This window comes from Mycteria americana, chromosome 2 (assembly GCF_035582795.1).
Source record: "Mycteria americana isolate JAX WOST 10 ecotype Jacksonville Zoo and Gardens chromosome 2, USCA_MyAme_1.0, whole genome shotgun sequence".
Taxonomy (NCBI): Eukaryota; Metazoa; Chordata; class Aves; order Ciconiiformes; family Ciconiidae; genus Mycteria; species Mycteria americana.
Genome location: NC_134366.1, coordinates 58,501,209 through 58,524,431, shown reverse-complemented (window position 1 = coordinate 58,524,431; position 23,223 = coordinate 58,501,209). Strand labels below are relative to the sequence as shown.

The window sequence follows — 23,223 nt, the reverse complement described above, 5'->3', positions numbered from 1 at the left end:
TCACAAACAGTCCAGTCCTCAATGTCATATGATTCTTTGTATATGATATTTGGATCTCTCCTTTTTTTGACAGTGCTTCCCATCTTGAAGTCAAGAGCAGATTTTGTTAGCATACAGTTAATTCTGATCCAGCATCATTAATGAAAATATTCGAGTATGTAAGGACCATAACCATCTTTGCAAACGTCTGCTTGGGTTCTCCTGCCAGCTGTCCTTCACCTATGAGTACCAGCCATTCCTGCATACCACCTTTTACCCACCTTGAAGCTCCAGTGTTAAACCCTGTCTATTGCCTCTTAACTACTTATATTATCAATATGTAATCTACGAGAACTTTTCAGTGAAGTACACACAGACAAAATCCACCAAATATCAAACATGGGTATCAGGTTATCCTGGCATGACAAAATTTAATACACCCCAGCTGCAGTTTAGTTCTTTTCCCCAACATTTCTAATTGTCCTTATCTTTAAAATATAATCAAACTGCTGCATATTAGGGAAGCGAGCCTAGAAGGCAAGTAAATTCCCAAAATCAGATTTTCTCCCTTTCAGCAGCACTAAACTTGTGCTTTCAATTTACTAGAAATATTAAATATAATTTCATAGTAATGTGTCATGTGCTCTTGTTAGTTACCTGGCACCAGCCCTTTTATAGATTTATTAAATTACTTTGCTTGTGACCTGCAATTTCATGTGCCAGTTCTTTCAGCATTCAGAGGTGGAGATTATCCACTCTCTTCACTTGATCGTAGTAAGCATTTTGAATTTTGCTTCACCTCATTTTGGTTTCTCCAGATCCTCATTCCTGTTTGTCATCCTGCCCATCATCACCCTTATTTGAAAACTGAGGTGAAGTATTTACTCACTTTTTTGGATTATACATTGAGAATCAAATCCCTGCCATATCCTTAGTTCATACAGCATTCCAATTTCATCTCCTTTCTTCTCTTGTTCTCTTTTTATTTCTATAACCAAATAAATTCTTGCTGCTTGCTTTAATTTTCTTTTCAAGGTTCAACTTAGTCTGATTCCTGGCAGTTCTCACTTTGCCTGTATACTTCCTGACATCCAAGACATAGCTTTCTTTGCCGGTTGATCCTTTTTTCCATTCCTTGTAAGCTCCCTGCTTACTCTTAATATCCCCTTCGAGATGGTTATTCATCCAGTTAGGACCGTGGCCTTCTTGGTAAGTCTTTTCCACCCACCTTGTTGGGATCCAAATTACAAATAGTTTTGTATCTTTGACTTGAGAAATTCCAAACTTACTCCACATTCAAATCCCTGTATTTTTCATGCCAGTTGACTTCACTAACCAGTTCCCTTAGAACTTATCATATGGTTATTTCAGAGTATATAACATTACATAGTCCTTTTTGTGTTTAAAACACAAGTGCCACTAACTTCAGTTGCAGCTGTGAATGCTCAGCACTTCTGCAGACCAGACCCTGGAGTCTCCTGTCAGGACCCCAGAAATGAGGAACACACAATTAGTGACCACCTGTGGAAAAGTGTGATGCCTGGCAAGGCACAGGGACCAAATGGTAAAGGGAAAAGGAGAGAATCCAACTGTGTGAGCCAATATTCAACTATCATAGCCATATGACTTGTTCTTTTTCTTCCTACAGCCACCTTGTCCCATCACTATACATCTCACAGGTTTTTGTAACAAACAAAGAAAGAGTATTAAAGACAATACCTTGCCCCAGTACTCATTCCTGATTCACTCCCAAAGCAGGTCAGTGAGTAAATGGCCTGTGGAGAAAAAATACCCAGCAAAAACCAAAAAACCAGTATGCCTGCAATTAAAGATGGTATCAGAGACCAAATTTATGGGATAGGGCAGGGAAATGTAATCATGATTGCGAAGTTCAGAGTGCTTTGGAAATTTTCAAACTTCCAGGTGCTTAAATGAAACTTTAATAGTACTCTCAATATGTATTTTCTGTGCAATTTGGCTTGTTTTTTATGTTTTTTGAAAGCAAAGTGAAAAAACAGAAGTTCCATCATGTAACTACTTGTAAGCACTGCACTGTCAACCATATGAATTTTCCACACAGGTCTAAGTAATTTAATTTAATGTAGTAGCTTATAGCAATAGGTTGTTGACCTCTTTATTGGCAACACTGCAGTGGGATGACACACACACTGCTAGCATTTAAACAGACTTTTGCTGACAGCAGAGGAACTGTGAGAGGACCTAAATATCACATGTACTATTCGATGTTCCTCAGCTATTTGTCTATCCCATGTCAGCATTACCCCTCCTGTCTCACCTTCTCTGACACAGCTTTGCCTTCATTAATCGCTTCCCTGCTGCTGCCTCAGGATCCAAACTTCATCTTTCTCATAAGACCTTTCCAGTTGCTGCTCCCAGCACATCTCTCTCCTTGCCTAACAAATCTGAGTCCTCTGGATGCTTATGCAGAGTCCTTTTTCTTCTCCCAATCCTAGTCTTATTGTCCAGACAGCCTCAATTCCCATTTTACATTGTAGCTCCTCATCTTACTCATTCTTGCCGCTCTATGACAACTTCCCCTGACCATCTACCCTTCCTTGTTGCCATATCTCCCTTTCCCGTGTTCCAACCCTTAGGATATATACAGTCTTTGCACCTACCTTCTCATCAGCTGTTTGCCCTCAAATCTTTACCCAGCCAGTTGGTTCCAGTTTTCCCCTGCTTCATGATCTAGACTCCTCTTTAGCACACCTCTCCCTCCCTCTCTTCCTTCCCCTGCCCAGCTATCTTCTAATCCTGTTTTCATTTCCCAGCCAGCACTAGGTTCTTCCATCTTCTCATCCACTGTCGTTTCCCTTCTTTCTTCTGGTGGTTTCTGGTCTCTTCTCATCATTCCTCCACCTGATGTATTGTCCCTTTTCCCAGATAGTTTGAGATTTTCTTCTTAATCTCAAGAACATCTTGTGGCAGTGCTTGTGATAGATCAATGTACACATTCAGGATCAAAAGATTTCTTTCAATCAATTTTAGATGTTTTTCTTTTATGCTCAATATATGTCCCAATCTGCAGATAATATTCTGATGCTTGGTGTTAGACATATGTGCATCAAATCCTCTACTTCCCTCTTAAGTACGTTTTCTCATTCTTTTCCCCCCTTTCACTAAGATGGAAACAGCTCAGCCTCTCAGCCACATAGGAAAAAAATTTTTTGACTTTTCTTACGTGACTCATTACAGTGAAATAAACTTGAACAGAACATCAAGAACAGAAAATTGGACATCTTCTAAATATATAGATAAACTAAGGTATTGGGAGAGAAAGAGAGGAAAATATTTTGCATGGACAGTTTACAAACCCACAGCACTCTTAGAAGCAACTGCTGTTCCATGGATAAAGCTGAACTGAAAGAGGGCTGCTTTCTTTGATAACTCTGTGTTTCAAATCAAATAAGTCACCTCATACCAGTTTCTAACACTTTTTAAGATACATTTTATTTTTATATGGGATGCTTCGCAGGTGCTGTCACACTAACTAGGGTGAGAGGTGACAGATTGCAGCATTACTCAGTCTCATTCATACTTGCCAGCCAGAATTAGCTTCAACAGTGCCACAACCAATACTAGATTTAGTGCCTCTCCCAGACTTAGAGTTTCCCTTCACGTATAGTCTGCCTATTTTGGCTTCCTGTGTAGTATGAGTTGGTATGAGGAACTCCAGCTTTTCAGTTACATGCATAGGGGAAAAAAAAACCCAAACAAAAAACCCAACACTCATTTAAATACGCACCATGCTGCCAGGTAACAAACCTACTGACTGTAAGCTCTGCATACTGTGAAATGACACTATCCCAGCAGAATGCTGCTTCTGCAGGATCCTGCCATGTCCTAATGAAGACAGTCTGCCAGAGAACAAAGATTAGCCATGTCTGAGACCTCGAAGGGTCAATTCAATCAAACAAATTCAAAGGCATGTTGGGTGGGTAATTCTGGAGCAGACTATTACTATTGCTAATGTAAGCCACACGGCAATATTTCACTGCCAAGGCTTTCATCTGGTGATAAAACAACGTCTCAGAAATATAACACCAGGAGAGACAAAAAAAAACAAAAACAAAAGTATCTCCGTCATGCATACACACCCCCACACACTGAATGCTGTAACGGTGAGAGTTGTTTCAGAACATTAAAATTGGGGGTGAGGGGAATTTTCTTTTATAATCAGCTTATTTAGAAGTTAAAATTGTCATTCTGTTCGGAATATATAACTAACTGAGCAGTAACTTAAAACCTCGCTCTCTGAGTACCCTTGGATGGAGACCAAAAAGCCTGAACACTATATCCATGCAGCTCTGATTAGCTAGTTCCATGCCTGTACTGAGAATAAGGCATGTTTCAAAACCATTTGAAATGGCTCTTTCAGTGCTGTGCTCCAACATAGGTTAACCACCTGAGAGGTAAAGAGTGCCAGACTGTGCTACAGATTTTGTTCAGAAGCAGTGGCTAAGTGGAGGCTTGGTTTGTCTGGTTGGCTTAGCCAAAGACCTGGGAAATGTATCAGGAGGAGCCATCTTCAATCTGGTTTTCAAACATGCCTCTGTCCATTAGAAGCGGGGTTAATCAAAATAGGGCCAAAGTTTGTTTGCGAGGTTTGTGAACCTTACAAACCATTTCCTCAACAGACCATCCTGGTCTGAATTTTTAGCTCATAATGAAAACTGAAACCTGGCCGGTGTTTGGTGGTTTGGGATTTGACAGAGAGTATTTCACATGGCCCTAGTTGTTGGCTAAGCAAATACAGTGTGGCTGTGTCTACAAAAGAGAACTAAATCCCTGAAAACCGAATTGGTAAAATAGCAACACTGTTATTAAAAAAAGTGTAATGTGCAATGGCAGCCTAAGTATTTTTGTGGTGTTTTTGCAAAACACCCATACTTAGGATGGATTTGGCACCATTTCAACTGCACTATCCTTTAATTGTCTAGCCCACAGCTTTCACCACAGCTACCTGAAGATCTGGCTCCTGGCTGAATGGGAAGATCTTCCAAGAGTCCAGGGTGACTGTGGAAGAACAGTTGGTACTCTTGGGAAAGAAACATACCCCTCTGATAGGTCTGCTAAAGCTTCAGGAAGGAAGTGGACCTTTCACACAACGGCCCATACACTTCTCTTACAGCCAGCACTATACAATGTTTGTAAAGGGTGCTCATGAACTGAAGCACAGCTTTTGTCCACAAATAGTAACAGACAGGAAAATACTGTATAAATCCTTATGTCTGACATGAAATATAAATCATAAACAAGTGAAATGTCAATTTTTCAGTGTGTGTAATAAACCTTGTACCTGGCATAAGGGTGGATATCATCCTGTGAAAGGGGGCTGTGGATATTGTGGACTCAGCACTCTTCCAGATGTTGCTTTATATAGTTCTTGACAGAGGCAATGAGGCCAATGGATCATGATTAGCCCCGATCAGTTTGGATTCAGGCTGCTAGTTCTGATAGAGAAAAGAAAACTATATTTCAGACTCTAATATCTGTTATGTATTGTTCTGGCTCCAGCTTTATAAGGTACATTGAAATGGATTCTCCCTTTCCTCCACCATTAGTTTAGGAAGTATACTGAAATTATATTGAAAAAAGGACTGTCAGAAACAATTTGGCCACAGCCAGCAAATGAAGGACACTGACTATGAGCCAGATTGGCTGGTGCAAAGCAGTGTTTTTCTGTGGGCTTCACTGAGGTTAGGGACAACCAGGTGATGATTTGCCTCTATATCCCTATGTCGATGCATGCGGATGGAGTCTGATGTGTAACTCTCCCAAACAAGAATGGGATTTAAGTGCGTAAATCTTTATGCATTATGATGAAATATATCCCATGAAAAAATCAGACTTCTATTTTGTGTTTGTGTCATAAAACTTAAAAGGAGTGCAAATTTTAGCTGGGAGGGAACTTTTATGACCTAGTTATAAATCTCTGCAAAGAGCGGTTTGCAACTGAAACACTGACAAACTCTCAAGCAGAACAGTGCAAGTGGGTGCGCCAGTAACATCCCCTCCACATTCTACTCCAGTGCAGTCAGTGTGTCTCATGCCAGCATTTAGAGTCCACAATGAAATAACCAGTACAAAGAGAGGAAAATAGTCATTTCTGAATTACTGTCCCTCTTCAGAAAATAACCACAAAAACAGGGTAATTTTGTTACTAGAATGTTGTGGTTCATATGTTCTAAGAAGAGACTGTCAAAGAGAAAGCACCATATTCCCTCTTGCATATGTAAACAGGAGAAGGGGAGGACTAAGAAATTGGTTACAACAGTACTGGTGCGACAAAGAGAAAGCGTTCTGTGTTGTGCTTAGAGACAATTAAATGTTTTTTAGATTCTTCTTTGTCTATTTCATAAGAATGTTTCATCATTTTTTCCCCCTCTAGGTCTGTTTCATTGCTACTTAAATCATATTTCTGTTTTTTAATTTTTCCTTTTTTATTATAGACATGAAGCTTAATGAATCTAACAAAAACAAGCTTTCTAAAAAATCTCAATGTTAACTTCTTTATCATATCAAGGTGCCTTGATCAATGAATCAGTCTTTTTTTACAGTTTGTCTCCTGTGCCCTTTCCTGGCCAAACTGCTCTTAAGGCAGAATGACATTTCTGTTTTATAATCCCACTGATGGAATTAATGACTATGCTTATTAATTAGGATTATTGGAATTTCCCGTCTTTCTGTTTCATAGTAGCACTCCACCTCTGCTTGCCAATCATAATTATAACTACTGACTCTATCACATTTTGCTTTTTTAAATGAAATAAAATGTTTGGCTTGGCCTTGTGCCAAGAATGGGGTCATTCCCAAACTTGTAATAACATATCCTTAGCTGATGTTTCTTAGTAACATATGTAAATAGGAAAAAACAGTTGCACTGTGGGGGTTTAGCTTGGCCACATGTGACTACAGTTAAAGAACATGGGAAGAAAATCAGTGGTCTTTCCATGATAGCCGTCCAGTTCAACAATGAGCACACTGCACAGAGACAGAAGTGCAGAAATACGCAAAGTTAACCACTTTCTTTGCTCAGCAGCAAGCTAGTGCAGCATGTCCCTTCTTTGCTATGAACCAGCCGTGCAACCTCTGCCTGGAGCTGAGATGAAGAGCTGAGCCTCAAAGATGAGTCTAGCAAAACCACAATGAAGTCTACCAGAATATTCCTTCTGATATCTTCTATTTACCTCTGGCAACACTAAACTTCTGTTACAATTAAAAACACATCTTGGGATTAATGACATTACAAGTGGTTTCTTGGTAGTACGCTCTGGATAAAGTACGGATCAAGATAGTACGGATCTTGGATAAGCCAAGATGTTTGAGATCAAGAGTTTTGCTCTGACCGTTACAAAAATGGGCTGCCCTTCAGCTTGGTTCAGACTTTGATACTCCTAGCAACTAAAGCGCAGGAACTTGTGAACTGAGGGTATTCAGATTCACAGAACAAATTCTCCCCATGCTTTGCTGCAGAGTAAAATTTTATGAAAACAGAGATTTGATATGGAAATAAAACATAAAGCAGCAAATACATTGAACATGTGAAGTTATCCTAAAATTATTTTTCCTTCCAAAGGCCCCAATGACTTTCATTATTCAGATTTCTACTGATTGTTTCAGATTAAGTGGGTTTAACGTAGGCATTCTGCAGTGGAAAGTTGCAGGCTGAACATTGCTATTAGGACAAAAAGAAAGAAATTACTGTTGGTGCAAAATATTTCCTCTAGCGGGTACCCCTAACACTCTGTATTGCGACAGGTCTGGTAGAAGTACTGCCCAGCTCTACACTGGGCATACAAAATCTGTCCTGCTGCTGACTCTGTTCATTCAGGATCAGCAACAGCTCCTCAGCCTTGTAGAACTACCTACCCTGCTGTCTGAAACCTGTAATTGGGGAAGGCTGGAGGCCACATTTTATAGCTTCCCCGCTCAAGGGTCAGGTGCCCATGCAGAGGTACGAACACAGCATTTTGAAACCACTGTGATCAGTCTGAGATGGAATTTGGCAATGTAGAAAACAACAGGCTGGCAAAGGAAGAAAAAACCCAGAACTGTAAGCTAAAGATATTTAAAAAGAGTCTTATCTGAGGTTTTTCCCCCTGCCCTTCTAGTGTCATAATCTCTCCATTTGCAACAGTGAAGAAAATGTTTCTTGCCTTGCCATTGTGCAGAGGGCAATATATCCCTGATCTGCCCATGAGATTTAAACAGAGGGACACCGTATACTTTTCTTCATTACAAATTTCTCTTTGACTCCTAGCGACTTGAGTGACTTCGTCTAAAGAAGATCCAGTGCATCAGGACTGTGTTTCTAAGGCCAAATAGGAAAGCATACTGGGAGGAATCCTTCGTGTGTGGTTTGGTGGTTATGGCAGGAAACTGGCAGACGTGGCTCCTGAGAATTGACATTTGCTGAGACACTGGTGTGCAGCAAAGCAGATTTAAGGCAGGTGTAAAATGAAGCAACAGCAATCAAAAATGATGTACTTGGATTATCATTCCTACTGTGCAATAGGACACGACAGCACAACCTCTTGACTGGTCCTGAATGAAAGAGTGAACATTTTGTTTTTCACATAAGCCCAGCAGAACTTTAACATAACTTGTATAGAAGCAGGTGTCCCCTCTATTTTTCACATACTATAAAGTTTCCCATATGGGAAACTGGAAAGTAAGTCCAGATCTTGGCCCAGGCTGTGGTTGTTGTTTTTTTTTAATTAGTCTGCTGGCACAAAGGAATTGCAAAAAAGGTTTAGCAGGATATCCAAATGTTTCCCTGTTGTGGATCTACCAATGGGAGTTATCTGGAGATCCATTTCAGACAAGGCAAGCTAGGGTTAGCATGAGGCCAATCTCATTTTCATGCAGGGTTGATCTGAGTAGAACAGGTCTACAACCACCATTGCCAAAGAATCTCAAAATCTCTAAAATTTTTAACATTCTCTCTCCACTCCTCTTCTTTCTCTTATTCTTTCATATCTCAGATCCAAACTTTCTTTTGCTTCATTATGGACTCCATATTAGTTATACTAAAATCGAGATGTCATACAAAACTATGCACTGCACTATCACAACATAAGAGACAGTGGGAATAGTTCCCAAAAGCTCACTGGGTTAAAAGCAATAACAACAGCTGGAGTTATCCGAGTTTCCCATATTCAGTAGATGCCTCTGAAGATGATGTATATTACATGGTGTGAACACTGTAAATATAGGTACCTTGATACTAGACTGGGAATTGTTATGCTATTAAATTGATGACAAAAGTTTCAGAGTGAGTTAATAAGGATGCCCAGCATAAGCTGCAGGTTCCCAGAAGCTAGGCAGAACCCATTTAAGCTGAGTGCTTATCCTCTAAATAAATATGATGTGCTCTCTCTGAGGCACAGCACTCCTGACTTTTTTGAGGGGACAGATATTTTATTCCAACAAGGCTAGAGCTAGCAATCTAGTCAAAGTCCACTGCAGTTGGAAGGAACTAAAGGAGGAAAATGGGAATGATTTACTGTGAGAGTTTATATACCTTTCCTCATAGATAAGGCTCCTCACATGTCCATAATGACATTTCTTCATGTGATGGCCCTGCTGCTGATACATACACAGCAGTTCCACACGAGAAAAGGATAAAGACCACATGAGAGAGGTTATGACACACATAAGAGGCAAAGTAATCTCAGGAACTGTCACATGTCTGTCACCTTTGTCTTTCATTTGCCACCATGGACACTGCTATGGCCGATTCATGTTAGTGTCTTAAAACTTGGAATTCAAACGTGATTTTAAGGGAACCATGTAACTCTATTACAAGGAGATATTCAGTGTTTAGATAGCTGCTTGGCACTTGACACAGACATCTCTGAACAGACAGGAATAAAATAAAGGCTTGTATGTAGAATATAGAATTAATCAATGATGTTTTCTCTGACTGCTGTGAAAAGCTGATTTAACCTTGACCACAGATGCTGGAAGAGAGCCTGTGTGAAATTAAAGCAGCAGAGATCAGGGCCAAATCCTCAGCTGGTAAAACTGTCAGAGTTGCACTGAGGTAAATGGTGTTAAATCCCCACTATCAAATGGGACAGTCCATGTTACATCATCCAAAAAACACTTTAAAGTATGAAAAGCCAGCTAGCAAGCTCAACAAGAACAAATGGTTTCAAGAGCAGGAAAATCTCCTATTCATTAAATAAGGGTCGAGCATATGGGCCAGTAAACTTCCCTTCATTTGACCAATTATGCTTTAAAAATCAAATGAAAACCATTCTTAAGGATATGTCAAACAGTTAAAGCCACAAGAATGTCCCACGGTTGGGTAACAGTAAGGCAGTAAATCAGATCTTTTTGTAGGCCTTGCGAATGCAGGGCAAACAATAACAAAACAGACAATGGCAGCAGAGCTGTATCCTTTGAACTGGACACTGTAACAAATATATACTGTGTTTTGCAAAAGCAGCACAATAGCATGTTGCTGAGAGCATACAGAAAGCTAAATAATAATAAAAATTCTGGCTTTTTTCCACATTAAGTCACAAAAAGCCATGAGGAAGTTGAGATACGAGGTCATTGCAACTGCTTTCAAACAGGTCATTCTGCTACATGAGGTCAGCAGTACTGCTGCTATTGACTTCAGCTGAATCGGGTTTTGGTGCACTGGTTTTAATTTATCACATTACTGAAGTTGTACCCTGATATAAATCCACACCAGAGCAAAACTGGAATAATGCTGTAGTTAATCAGGCCTAATGAAACAATGGCCCTCTAGGTCAGAAATACAGCTGTATCTCTGATGTTAGGATTGATACTTGCTCAGCTTTGGAATGAGTTAAAGAGATTCTTGCTATGGATGTCAAAGATCACATGCGGAGAGCTAACCAGCACAACCCTCAGATCTATGCGGTCTGGAAAAAAAATGCCACACAAAGAGGTGAAAATCAATAATTCTAATGATCCATCTGCCAAAAGAAATTCCATTGGCTAAGCACTAATATAAAAAATCAGCTTGGTAATATGGATGAACCCTAATACCAAAAATATCTGCAGATTCATAAACCTCTTCTTGCAGTCCAGGTGATAAAACAGCAATACTTGTTGCGCACATTACTGAAGAGGAGGAACCACATACACGTGCCATCTGCCCAACATCAAACAGGGCATTCATATATTCTGACTGACCTGCTGCAGATACAGTTAAACTCACTGGTAAACCTACTTCAGGAAAAAATTACATACTTTCCCAGAAATCATAAGGTATTTAAAATAAAGTCTGCTGAGTTAAGTCAGTATTAATCTTCCCCTAAGACACTCTCAAAATTAGTACCAGAGGAATGAAGGAAGTGATGGATTTATAATGGCTGATGATTTAGTTTACAAAAGAGGTTTGATCATATTGAAAGACACAGACAATTTTTCCGTATAACAGAGAGACATAAGCTGAAGTTAAATCTGGTGGAATAGACACCATCTACCCAGGAATCGAAACCAAACAGAAAGAGTTGATTTACAGCAGTAATTCTTCCTACTAGCTCAGGCGTCTCCTTGCTTCAGCATGCTCCATATCATGCCCATAGCTCATTCCTATAGCAGTATGCTGACTCCTGCCTCAACAATCCCTGCCTGGGGTATTTTGTCCCACAGTCACGATTGCCCAGTCCTCTGTTCCCTGGCCTGTGCTCCCATCCTGGCATGTGAGTGAGGTCACTCATGCAACCCATGCTTGAAATGCTCATAAGTCACTGACTGGCACTCTTTGCCCTGTAACATGTAGTGCTCTCTGGTATGATTGGAAGAAGCACTGAAGCAAATACACCACTTTGAGAATGACAGTAATTCTCACTAACCTGTATGGGTGACTTCAGCTGAGGGTAAGTTACACAGGAATGTTCTGCACCTTACTGAAGATATTCCTGTAAAAAGTAACATTTTTGTAGCATTAAGACATACATATAAAAAAACATTTCAGCCACCAAGAATTCTGTTCATTTATTTAATATATTTTTGTTTGACCAAGCTACTTTCTTCTTTATGCATCTCTCACAGGAACACGTACTTAGTGCAAGAAGGGCAGTAATTTATTTATACCAACATCTCTCAACAACTCTGCAGCCACTGTTTGCTCCTAAATGGAACACAAATAGTATGCCTGCATTGATATAGGGAATTTTGGCAGGTTGTTTCAAGCTTTACAAATGTAGCATAATACTTTACTTACATAAATTAACTGCATTCTAATTGAAAACGTACTTTACAAACATTTTTGTCTTTAGCCACAACCAGAACACAGATATGGAAGATAATTTGACTTCAGGATGGGTCACATGCTTAGCAAGGCAATAAACAGATCTCCACCAACTGAAAATAAAGCACATTCCTTTTCATTCTGCAGAGTCAGAAAACTATCGCAGAGATATATTTGTCCCCCCTAGTTTTGTATTAAATAAAATCCACTTTTTTATAAGGACAAAGTAAGCAAAGAGCATTTAAATCCCCACAATTTCGGCATTTTAGGAAGAGAAGAATAAACAGAACCTTGCAGTGTCAGAAGGAGAAATACGATTATTTCAGCAGTGAAGGAAAAACAGTATCATAGGTATTGAAAAAAGTTAGCAAAGGGCAAGACAAGTTTTGTTATGGCCTGGGATATACGCTTAGATAAAAGACATGATAGTTCCAAAGAACACAAATGAAAAAAACTGATTCAAGTTCATGAAATGACAGACTATGGGAAAAGCAAGAGAGAATTTGACCTAAAAACCTATTTCTTAGAATATGATTCCTACTCTCAAATTCAAAGAGAAGCCAAAACTAATAAACAATTAGTACAGTGTTGATGCTTATGCATATCAAATCATGATGTGCAAGGCGAAGAATATCAGCAGTTCAAGTTACTGAGTGAACACCCAGTGAGGTATATCAATTGCTCAAAACATTCACAGGGCAATGAGATGGCTGAGAAAGCCTGCGGCAACTTCACTCCCTTAAACACAGCACAAAAGGCCACTAAAGATGTGTGACTGGATCCAACTGGATCTTCAGAGTGTACCACTGAACAGAACTGGGTTCTTCAGTGTTGATGCCACTGAACGTTTGCATATGGTCATTGCTGTTCAGAAGGTCATAAATACATAAGTACATAAATAGTGTATTTACTGTTGTGTTAAACAGCAAAGGAAAACAGTTCTGTGAGGAATGACACATAGAAAACCACCTGATAGAAAGCCTGATAGTCACAGCTACAATGCCCAGCCTGACTCTCCACCTGAGAACAGACCAAAGATGTCTCAAGTCAGAAAGAAACATCATGATGGGGTTAGGCTCTCAACCACAGACGGTGGACACAGCTGTCCCAGCTGCCTGTGTGGGATACCAGTGGCATCCCAGCTAGCCATCAGTGCAAAGCGAGGGGAGAAAACTGGCCTCTCACTGCAACAGAGGGGGATCATTTGTGATGAGGACACTAAAGTACAATTCAGCAGATAGGACGGAGTTCAGCCCTATTTTAGCAGAAGCATAATGCAACACTGAGCTTTGCTGAGATCTAGATTTGCTGTTATAAAACAGGTAATAACAGCTCTAACAGGTAAGAGGGTGTGAGAAGGGCACCACGGACACATTTGCACTCTCATGCCCACACCTGTCTCACACACCCAGCTGAGTCTCAAGAGACGGTGGCAACTGTCAAGAGACTAGGTTTTACTAGTGATGGAGGAAACAGCTCATATAAATACGTTCCTTTCACATCTTTACCAAACACTCAGATAGAAATGCTGAGATCTGAACTGTTGCTTTCATTTATTTCAATAAGTTTTGATTTAAATTCTCTGCTCTCCTTGTGGAATTGGCAAAATGCCAGGAGGAATGGGCCTGTCTGTTGTGATGTGGTTCTTTTTTGGGATTTTCCTGGTAAAATCTGTTCACTCTTCCAAAGTCTCCCTTTGATGAAAAATCAGTCTCAGGTGCTGCAATAAGCAACAGCTATGACAGTGAAACAGAAAAAAAAGTATGCGGTGTCAAACATTACACTAATGACTCGAAGTTGGTGCCATCTGCTTTCTGCATCCTGATCTGAGTAATACGAGTTTAGTGATTGCAGTTCTGCTCCTGCAGCACAGAAATCTCCAGGAAAAGCACCACTGCAACCAATATTACTCTTGCTACACCTAGTAGGGAGGTCAAGTATTTAATAGACAATGACATTATCTAAGGTCATCTCCAGATAATCCTCCTTCCAAGCAGGTTAGAGAAACAGCAGAGGGATGATGAGGGAAAACGTACGTTAAGCACAATTTTCTTTTTGAGTGCACAGTTGAGGTTGGTTTTGCTTTCTGTCAGCCAAGGACAACAAAAGCCATAGCCGTGTGATAAACTTTTTTTGAGCAAGCTGGACAGAAATGCCCTTTAAAATTAATCTAGGGGGGAATAAAAACTCTTTCACTTAGCAACAGCCTCTTAGTCCCTTGGCCCTTCTGAAAGCCTATCCCTCCAAAAGAGGTGCCTCTAGTCCTCTCTGTTCCTTTTGGGCTGTCAGCTGGGAATCGTAGCTCTCGGCTAATTTCCAGTATTTGGGTACTGTTTTGTTATACAGCGGGACCAACTATTCCCACAAGTCCTTCAAGGGGCCACATGCACTGTTACACTTCTTTATCCCATGCTGTCAGTATAAGACTGTCCATATTTGCTACAACAGCAAGAAAATTACTTTTGAAAGAAGAATGCTTCCAACCCCCCCTGTTTTGGACCATAAGTAGAACCTTGTGTCTCGACAGCCATTCTGGGAGCTGCTGGGCATGGCTTCATGTGAAATTTCAGGGCACACAGTTCCTTAAGCAATCAGATCTGATACAACTTCAATTTGCATCTGCAGAAGTTTAACACATCTCAGATCTTTCTGACAGCACTAGAGTTTTTGCTGATGCTGAGAACATTTCCCTGCTAGTTTATATCCTTTCCTGAGGAAGCACAGAAAGAGAAGCCAAGGCTTTAATTCTTCTAAGCTATTCTTTTTATTTTTCTTTTGATATGCATTTTTACCCATAGGCACCTTGGTTGCTAGCTGTACTTGCCAGTCCCACAAGCGCTTTGGAACTCTTCTCAAAGGAAGCTTCTTCCTCGTCATTACCAAGTCTCTGTTCGCAGAGAGCTCACTGAATAAAACATGCTCATCTCTAACTTCTCCTTACCTTTTCTGGGAAGACATACTGCTCATACCTTCTGCAAGTTTCAAGGGTATGTGGGCTACTATCCACAGCACTGCAGCACACATTGTGTATTCTGGTTGTTGGGAAAGGAGGGCTGTCAGAGTGACCCTCCTCTGTGTTATTAAATACCACAACCAAAGCTTAAATACTGTGCTGACGTGAACTTCATGAATACAAAAGAGAGACTCACAGTTTGGTAAGAGCAGCAAGGATCCTGAAGAGCACATTCCCACACCCAAGGGTGGTATCTGTGCTCACAAGAAAATGTTTGCTTCTGTTCCTGCCTTGAGTGAAGAGGGACAGAAAGAAGACTAGCTGCTATGATCCACAACTGAATTACAGAAATGCTCTACAGGGCAAAGGAGTGGCAGGATAAGCGCTACAATAGACAAGCAGGCTCAGTCAGCACATTGTTGCAGGCAGATGACGTGCCAGCAGAAGAGAACAGCAATCCCAAGACAGTTGTGGCTGGCCCACAACCTCAGTCTATGTCAACTCTGTGGCCTGTAAGCCAAAGGTTTGCTTTTTTTCCCACTCCCTTGCATACCACATGGCATCTCCAGCCTTACACAAGTACTGACTTCTCCTCGGATCTTTGGGTGAGCGAAACAAAGTTGGGAGCAGGCTCCAGATAGTAGCAGACAGTATGTGAGACATTCAATCTGAGAGCCAAACAAGGGTAAAGGCTGCTCTGACTCTGAAGAACCCTCCTGCCTCATTCAACCCAGCTTCCTTGAACCTCCTGCACATGTGACAATTCCCTTCTCTGGCTATCCAGGTACTTTTTCACAGCTATGTAGAAGTTGTTCCTTTTTCCTGATGATCTCAGTCTTTGCTGGTCCCTGTGGCAAATGACTGTGATTCTTCATGCAGTTCCTATCTTGCTGGAATTCATCCCTTACAAGAGGCTGAAGAATCCCTTGTGGAACGGCTTGAAGGAAAAAAAAAAGTCTCCACTGGATTACAGCTCATTGAACATAGCAGAAGGTATTTAAATGAATGAAAATTATACTTATACCCAGACTGTTCCATGAGATCATTACTTTCACTGCAAGACCATTACTCTAGCTACCGTGCCTTTGTAAGTTATGCATCCTCTAATAATGGTCATGGTGTCAAAACAGTGAGATACATACATTATTTCTTCTCAGCCAAGAAATCAATTATAAGGTTGCTCCCGAAGAATCTCCATATATGCCAATATATAACCAGCATTAAATTCTTCAGATTAACTGAGAGAGTCTGGGGCCTCTCTGCAGCAACACAGACTGTTAGAATTAGGTGTTTGGAAGAGATGAGAAACGATAGTTCACAATGATGCTTCCTTCACAGGGACAGAGCAAGACTAAGGGTCAGACCAAGGCTAATGCCTATCTCCACACACCATCAGAGAAGCTGGTGATGGAGAAGATGCAAGATAATTCAACCTTTCTCCTGGATACTAAACAACATAGCTAAAAAAGGGAAGATTTTCAGCAGGTGGGGAATGGGGGTAGGAGGAAGTCTGGGAAACTTGACCAGGTCAAGTTTTGAGTGCTCAGCAATATCCTACACACAGTATGGGATTCTACACACAGACACCAAAGTGTAGGATAAAGGCAGTCCCCTTCCCTTCCCTTCCCTTCCCTTCCCTCCCCTTCCCTTCCCTTCCCTTCCCTTCCCGACATTGCCCCCCCGCACGGGCGGGCGGCCGGCCAGCCCGGCGGCCCGCGCCAGGAGAGGGCGCTCGAACACCAACCAAGTGCGGGGAATTGTATTAATCAGCACTTCCAGCTAATTAACCCTCCGATTAAAGGCTCCGGTTTTGTCGGGATTAGCTCGCTCGCAGTCAGAGGCGGATGCCGGCAAAAGAGAGGTGGTCAGGGAGCAGATCACAGGCGTGCTGGAGTGAAGTGGCTGCAGTTTATTTGCAGAAGCTTCTCTTTTTGCTTTCCTTTTTTACTATGCAGGCCAAATTCTTTGCCAAAGGGAAATGTCTGTCTTCCTTAAGGCAGGAACTGAAGAACATGACTCAGGCAGGGGAGCAATAAGGCTACTTCATACTCTATTTTATTCCTGGGGGCTGTGAGTTTCCTCACTGACCCTACTGCTGTCCCTTTCCCAGTGTGCAGTAGCTACAGGGATGGACACATTGGGAAGCCACAGCTGCTCCTGCAAGAGTAACAGTGTGCTGGCTCCTGTCCTCTTGCTACTCTCTCACGTCCCACCTCTCCCTTAGGCCTGGCATGTCTCCTACACACCGAGGAGACAGCCAAGGGGCTTCTGGAGTGCAGAGCCCACATCCCACCCACCTGCAGTGCCAAGCCCTGGCCTCCTGTGGTACCCAGGATGCCAGAAGCATCCCTCGAATGCCAGCATCAGGGACTTACAAGCAGAAGACCCTGCCCCATGGGATCCCCCAGTCCTCTCCCCCCCCGCCCCACCATAATCTGATGCATGAGGTCTCACATACCAGGCAGAAGCAGTGACATCTGTGGGCCCCCTGATCAAACCCTGAAGTTGGGTCTAACTTCAACGTTGCCCTTGCTCTGCACAGGAGGTTGGGCAGTGACCTCCAAAGGTCCCTTCCAAACCAAATGGTTCCATGATTCTCAGTGCTGGATAAGTACAGATGAAACATCCTTATTCCCATTCCATACCACAGAAGCAAAAGGTATAGACAGGTAAGTCAATTTTGACCAGATCATACAAGGACTAGAAAAGTTTCAGGTGGAGCCAGCCATAACAGGACCTATAAGCTGATAGCCCCAGCAAATCACCACCTTCCTCTCTACACTATCCTGTTAACACTTCTTTTACAAACTCTGTAAACAGGGGGTGTGATGGGTTACATTAGATTATATATGGGTTACACTCCTGGATTCACTGTACATATAAACATCAACAATTTAATTGATGGTGTATATCCATCCCATAGGAAAAGATGGCATTTGCTGATGAGCCAACTAGAAAAATGTCTCATTTGAAATGGTCAAGAAGTTTCTTGCAATGCTAACAGGCAAAGGATTGTCACTTTTTGTCATTGCAGCTGCTCGGTGGTGTGTGTCTGCTGGCTTACTCACTCCTTTAAGTTCCAACACCATAAATCCAGAATTGGTTTATTGAAGTCCCTGAGGCTTAATCAGCCTGCTTTCATTACAGCCTGGTAAGAGAACTTGCCCTTAGCTATCAATTTGATTTGATTGTATAGGTGTATTTTTTAAGAAGAACATTCTCCATGCTTAAACTTATCTTTAAACCATTGTCAGTGTTATGAGGGGCCAAATTTAAGTCAAAAGTGGGTTAACATATAATAAACAAGGTTGCTTTTACTTTGTTCGTATGACTGCTCTGATAATACGGTCAGAGGATAAGCTTGACCTAGTGGATGCTGCTGTGAACTTGCACTTCGGACTTCTCGGGACCCCTGGACAGGCCACTTGCTCTGTGCCACATTTCAGTTTCCCGTCTGTAAAATGCAGCTAATACTTCCCTGCCTGGCAGGGGCAGTGGGAGTAAAATCCTGCTAGGATTGCAAGATGCTTGAAGACTGCATCAGTGAAGGCCATATAGGTGCCAAGAACAGATATGTAACTACATATCCAGACAGCTACAGACTTATTGTGACTCAATCAAGTTTAAACATTTTAAGATAAAAGCTGCTATTTCAAGCTTCTTAGGCTCAAGGAAATCCATAATAAAAACAAACCATCAGCACAGAAATAACTGGGATTATTCACACTCAGAAGAAGTGAGAGAAATCACTTGTCAAGGTCACTTTTGAGACCTCAACAGACTGAGGAGAAAACAAAAAAATCCAATGTATGAAATCCATGACAGAAAAAAGATGTAAGAGTAAAGCTTCTTTCCCCATTACTTATTCAAATGGAAAAAAACTCCAATGTTTTATCTCCAGCTGAATACTCCTGCAGGCTGAAACACTGAAAATGAAAATTAGTTTATACATAGCAAGCCAAATTTACCTTTTCTAAAATGCCTTGAGGAACAGGTCTGGGGCATAGATTTGGTCCAGAATATTCACTCTTCAGGGAAAAATCAGTTAATCTTGAAAGCACCACAGCCCCTCATTTGCCATACGTTTCTGGAGTGTCAGGAGACAACTGTCTCATGATTTACCCTCTCCTTCTCAGCTCTGAGACATTGGCCTAGTTGAAACTGATAAATTACAAGGTTGACTAGCTTTTAACCCACTGGCTGGAGATTTTCCTTCTAAGTGCTGGCAAACAGGAAATTCTTGTTTTAAAATACGCTGGAGTGGCACTAGCAGAGCCTTTCAATCAAAAGAAAACTCTGATCCAGCAAAAGCGCAAGACTGGTCCTATTGCCACCTCGGCTCTCTTGTTTCAAAGTCTTAGATACAGTCACCTGTACCAACACCAATAAGCACCACCATTCATCCACAGCCACACAAACTCTTGCAGCAGAAATGGGCCTGAGCTACAAAATTCTGTTCTGAATCCAAAGTCCACCCCGCATCTCCCTAATTCTGCATTTAGAGTTTTGTTCAGCTCTAACTCTAATACAAAGAGTCAACAATTACAGACACAGTCACAGAAACATAGACTTATGAACTTCCCTAAGTGAGAGCTTCCAAACATACATGGGCTTAATTGGATCCTTATCCCCGTAACTAATGATTAAAGGAGCATGAAACTCGGTGTTATGCACTATGTGGAAAATGAGCTCTTCAGTACTACCCTGACCTTGCTAACTAGGGTATATTTTGTGTGTGTCTGTCCAACACGGACAAGCTGTACACTCAGCATAATGGATTACTGTTGTAATTGTGCAGGAGTTACTTGTTCCAGAGAAGGTCTGGGACCTTCCCTGTAGGGATCTGTTGTTCTCCCACTTCTGCATTTCAGTGACCCCCTTTGGTCTGAGGCTTCCCTCTACCAGGTTACCTCATTCCTCTGCGTCAGAGCGCATGTGTGCGTGTTACGTAAAGCATGTGGGAACATTAGCGTGGAGTATTTACGCAGCAGCAAAAGTGTCATATGTCTGTTTTGCAAGATATGGAGTGTTTCATATGCAAGTTATTAGCAAGATATAGATACAGATAAAGGCATAGATATAGACACGCATCTGTATAGTTTTGGAAAATGTTGACACTTTCCTATGCACAGGGTAATGCAATTTAAATCCACTAATACCAGAGAAGAGGCAATATGTTGTTCTTAGATGTTGTTTGAAGGATGAAAACATTTGGTAAGCTCTGGGTTTGGTAGCCAGAGCAAAGCACTGCTATTCAAAGCAAAATGATAATAAAACAGTAGTGAGAACCTTCTAACCAACTATGGCAAAATAATTTCTCATACTATTTCTTTTTAACCTTGTATTTCACTCTTCATTTCTGTATTTGATTTCAAGTAACATATTTTTCCTTCTTTCTTTCAAAGGAAATGGAGATCAAAGAGCATTGTAAATCCACAGAGGCAAAGTTACAGAGGTTGCCAGTTACCTTTTGCTGCTGCTACCCTTCCACTGTAATAGAAACGTGAGAACACAGAACTGGAAAGGACCATCTGGAACCATCTGTGAGCTGTTCCTCGCACTGTAGGCTACTATGAATTAGATGTTTAATTGCAAACAGGGCATAGAACATCTACTCCACATGTCACAGGCCATAAAACAGTTCCTATGTAACACAATTAAGAAAGATGATGAATAATAATAAGCATCCTGAACTGTAATGTGGCATAGAAAGAGCACAGCATCAAGCATCATCAGTATCTAAGTACTGGGAGCTATCATCACTTTAGAGTAGAATGATTTTAAGAAATAAAGCATGAATTTTGCTGTAAGAAGGCAAAACCAAAAAATTCCAGCATCCACTACTCTGACCCAGGGGAACATTTCTTCTTTACCTCAAAACTTACAATCCATTTAGCTTGGAGTGTGTGAATCAGATTCACCTCCTACTCACTTACAGGAGAGCAGTTCATGATGGAAGCATGTGTTATTGCCTGTAATTCATCTCCTTTTAATTTCCCCCCATCAATAGTACTACAGCCACTGTATTTCAGCCATCAGGCAGGTCTGAAAAAGCTAGAGAAGCCCATACAGGAGAAGTGCAACCCTGGGCCAACTCATGTGACCTGAGTATGTACTACAAAGATTTAAGGGTATCATTGCAGTGCACTGATCTGCTGCCAGTGGCCTTGTAAAGAAAATAGAAGAGATATTTGAGGCTATGTTAAAGGCATAGCTGAAAAAGACTGCATCAAAAATGCTGCTGTTTTGTGGGCTAGGCTGAAAGAAGGCCTTTCTTCCTATTCCTTCCCAGTAAGTCTTCCTCACACAGTGTGACTGTTTCATCTAAAAAGGAAAAGTAATGGCTAATGGACCCTTTAACTGGATGGCTTTGGGGTTTGGGAGGATATTATCTTCTAGGGTTAAGGCCAGGCTGAATCCCAGCAGCTTCAGTTTGCCACAGTCATAAAACAGACCATAAAACAACTGTCCAGAAGTGAAAAAAAAAAAAAAAAGCCTACTGCTTCTTTTTCTCTCCCCTGATCCTTACAGACTGATTAACTGATCAAGAAAAATGTGGTCTGTATAAATGGAAGGTATTCCATAAATACATTGAGTGGAACTTACAGCATCCCAGAGGAGCTATTCATCAACTCCAACAGGAATATGCACAGGGAGGCCTTCACTGAATTAAAAACAACAAAAAAAGAGCTATCCACTTATCTCATCATTTGGTTATCTCTGATTTCAAGGAGTGCATAAAGAAATGTTAAGCCCTCACTAGACTGTTAAAAAGAGCTCCTAAGCCCAATGTCTTTTTTTTTCCCCTAAGTACAGGAGAGATATCCAACAATTTCTGCATGCAGTCTTGCATTAAAAGTACATTTTAATTACATTTACATTACATGGGATTTAAATAATATATTTTTACTGATTTAGAAAAAGCTATTAAAACCCAGATTGAGCAATTCAATACTCCATTGACAGACAGTTTTAAATACCATTGGCATGTACTAGTGTCCATTCTGTCTAAGCTCCAGCAGAATTTTTGTAATTAAATTTAAGATTCTTTAGAGACTGTAAAGTGAAGGAAAAAAAAGTCGGTCAAGGTTCAATCCTACAAAATACTAAACATTTTCAAGACAGATCGAGTGTCCTCAATTTTATCTTAATCCAAATGAAAGTTGATGGTGCTCAGTATCTATCTGAAGCACGCAGCACTTTGCAGGGTTAAATCCCCCAAGAACAAGCAAATGATATGCTCTGAATACTGACAAGCCTTTAGAAAACACTCTAATAATGACCCCAACCGTGACCTGGAGGGACTATTTCTTGTGGGGCCAGAGATAAGTCAGCCTCTGTGTGAGTTCACACTTGAGACCTTCCTGACCAGAAATGGTCAAGTTGTGCAAATTATGAGTTAGCGGTCTTACATTTCAAGACACAAATTACTGTCTGTCAGGAAGCAAGAGCTATAAATGAATTTTATTTAGGAGCTGAACAATGGTAAAAAGAAGGGTACTCTATCTGCTAAGCCACTGTTCTCAGGAGACTTCCAGCTTCCATTGAGAAGCTCTGGACAGAACCACCTTGTCATATTGCACAACGTTCTCAGTTCACCATCAGTAAGGCATGTTGACTTCATACTGTGTAAGAACTTCTGCACTGTGTTGATCACTGAACTACAGAGCATGCAAAGAACAGACACATTTTAAATTTCACTGAGGTACACATACTTTTTTGTCTACAGTGCAAAAGGTGAAACTAAGCAGACAAGTGCTAAAATCCACTCAGACTTGTGGAGGTTATTAAGAGAGTTTTGAAGCCGGCTGATCCTTCTACAATCATAAATGAAACTGAGCATTATTCACTTCATGGACTGCACAGTTTTTTTCCCACTAGTTGGGTACATTTAGCTCAAGTGAAGGGTGACAACTTCTAAATATCACACCTTTGCTGTGCAGAAAGGCTTTGGGAAGGGTACCATGCAGGTGGAACTGTGATGGAAAGTTAGAACAGCAGGATGTAACTGTCAGGTAAGAACTGGTCAAAA

General features: G+C 41.0%; 1 long non-coding RNA gene across 4 annotated transcripts in view; it reads right to left on the bottom strand.

The window, feature by feature from the left end:
- Nucleotides 1-23,223, bottom strand: part of LOC142405705 (uncharacterized) — a 312,619-nt gene that overhangs the window by 66,660 nt on the left and 222,736 nt on the right. For all 4 annotated transcript variants that reach the window (XR_012774282.1, XR_012774281.1, XR_012774280.1 and 1 more), the window contains one exon: nucleotides 11,841-11,906. This is a non-coding gene — a long non-coding RNA (uncharacterized LOC142405705). The remainder of the gene's footprint in view (nucleotides 1-11,840; nucleotides 11,907-23,223) is intronic.